Source organism: Carettochelys insculpta, unplaced genomic scaffold (assembly GCF_033958435.1).
Source record: "Carettochelys insculpta isolate YL-2023 unplaced genomic scaffold, ASM3395843v1 scaffold_0042, whole genome shotgun sequence".
In the NCBI taxonomy this organism is placed as follows: domain Eukaryota; kingdom Metazoa; phylum Chordata; order Testudines; family Carettochelyidae; genus Carettochelys; species Carettochelys insculpta.
In genome coordinates, this window is record NW_027439079.1 from 106,062 (window position 1) to 108,299 (window position 2,238).

Consider the following 2,238-nt stretch of genomic DNA (forward strand, 5'->3'; position numbering starts at 1 on the left):
TGCCTACGGCACCTGGGATTCCCAGGCGGTCACCCATCCAGGTACTAGCCAGGCCCGGGACGGTTTACCTTCCGAGATCGGACGAGATCGGGGGCATTCGGTCCGGTATGGCCGTAGGCCCCCGCCTCCCCGGGCTTTAGCGTCAGCAGCCTGGCCTCAGTCAGCCGGGCCCAAACAATTAACCCGGAGGCCGGGCCGAGGGAAAACTTCCTCCGAGCCGGCCCAAGGGGAAGGGAGGACGAGGACGCCGGGCCCGGGAGGTGACAGGACGTGCACGTCAGACCCGGGAAGCTGTGCGCCCCGAGGTTAACCCCCGGGCCGGGGCGGGGAGAGAAAAATGTTCTAAGTCCGGTAGGGACAGCAGGTCAACCCCGGTCCGAGGCGGGGAGAGAAATTTTCCAAGTCCGGCAGGGACAGCAGGTCAACCCCGGCCGCCGTAGCAGAGGTTGACCTGGTGTCCGATTCGCTCCCCGGGCACCAGGTCAACCTCGGGCGCTTTAGCGGAGGTTGACCTGGTGTCCGATTCGCTCCCCGGGCACCAGGTCAACCTCGGGCGCCTTAGCAGAGGTTGACCTGGTGTCCGATTCGCTCCCCGGGCACCAGGTAAACCGTGGCCGCTTTCAGCGGAGGTTGACCTGGTGGCCGATCCCCTCCTCGGGCTCCAAGTCCGGCAGGGACAGCAGGTGAACCCCGGCCGCTTTAGCAGAGGTTGACCTGGTGTCCGATTCGCTCCCCGGGCACCAGGTAAACCGTGGCCGCTTTCAGCGGAGGTTGACCTGGTGGCCGATCCCCTCCTCGGGCTCCAAGTCCGGCAGGGACAGCAGGTCAACCCCGGCCGCTTTAGCAGAGGTTGACCTGGTGTCCGATTCGCTCCCCGGGCACCAGGTAAACCGTGGCCGCTTTCAGCGGAGGTTGACCTGGTGGCCGATCCCCTCCTCGGGCTCCAAGTCCGGCAGGGACAGCAGGTGAACCCCGGCCGCTTTAGCAGAGGTTGACCTGGTGTCCGATTCGCTCCCCGGGCACCAGGTAAACCGTGGCCGCTTTCAGCGGAGGTTGACCTGGTGGCCGATCCCCTCCTCGGGCTCCAAGTCCGGCAGGGACAGCAGGTCAACCCCGGCCGCTTTAGCAGAGGTTGACCTGGTGTCCGATTCGCTCCCCGGGCACCAGGTAAACCGTGGCCGCTTTCAGCGGAGGTTGACCTGGTGGCCGATCCCCTCCTCGGGCTCCAAGTCCGGCAGGGACAACAGGTCAACCCCGGTTCCGGGCGGGGAGAGAAAAATTTTCTAAGTCCGGCAGGGACAGCAGGTCAACCCCGGCCGCCGTAGCAGAGGTTGACCTGGTGTCCGATTCGCTCCCCGGGCACCAGGTCAACCTCGGGCGCCTTAGCAGAGGTTGACCTGGTGTCCGATTCGCTCCCCGGGCACCAGGTAAACCGTGGCCGCTTTCAGCGGAGGTTGACCTGGTGGCCGATCCCCTCCTCGGGCTCCAAGTCCGGCAGGGACAGCAGGTGAACCCCGGCCGCTTTAGCAGAGGTTGACCTGGTGTCCGATTCGCTCCCCGGGCACCAGGTAAACCGTGGCCGCTTTCAGCGGAGGTTGACCTGGTGGCCGATCCCCTCCTCGGGCTCCAAGTCCGGCAGGGACAGCAGGTCAACCCCGGCCGCTTTAGCAGAGGTTGACCTGGTGTCCGATTCGCTCCCCGGGCACCAGGTAAACCGTGGCCGCTTTCAGCGGAGGTTGACCTGGTGGCCGATCCCCTCCTCGGGCTCCAAGTCCGGCAGGGACAACAGGTCAACCCCGGTTCCGGGCGGGGAGAGAAAAATTTTCTAAGTCCGGCAGGGACAGCAGGTCAACCCCGGCCGCCGTAGCAGAGGTTGACCTGGTGTCCGATTCGCTCCCCGGGCACCAGGTCAACCTCGGGCGCTTTAGCAGAGGTTGACCTGGTGTCCGATTCGGTCCCCGGGCACCAGGTAAACCGTGGCCGCTTTCAGCGGAGGTTGACCTGGTGGCCGATCCCCTCCTGGGGCTCCAAGTCCGGCAGGGACAGCAGGTCAACCCCGGTCCCAGGCGGGGAGAGAAAAAATTTCTAAGTCCTTCAGGGACAACAGGTCAACCCCGGTTCCGAGCGGGAGAGAAAAATTTTCCAAGTCCGGCAGGGACAACAGGTCAACCCCGGTTCCGGGCGGGGAGAGAAAAATTTTCAAAGTCCGGCAGGGACAGCAGGTCAACCCCGGCCGCT

General features: G+C 65.1%; 1 non-coding gene across 1 annotated transcript; it reads right to left on the reverse strand.

Moving 5' to 3' along the window:
• LOC142006113 (5S ribosomal RNA) lies at nt 1-119 on the reverse strand. The gene has a single exon (XR_012643226.1). It is a non-coding gene; the product is annotated as a 5S ribosomal RNA (ribosomal RNA).
• Between the last annotated feature and the right edge of the window lie 2,119 nt (nt 120-2,238).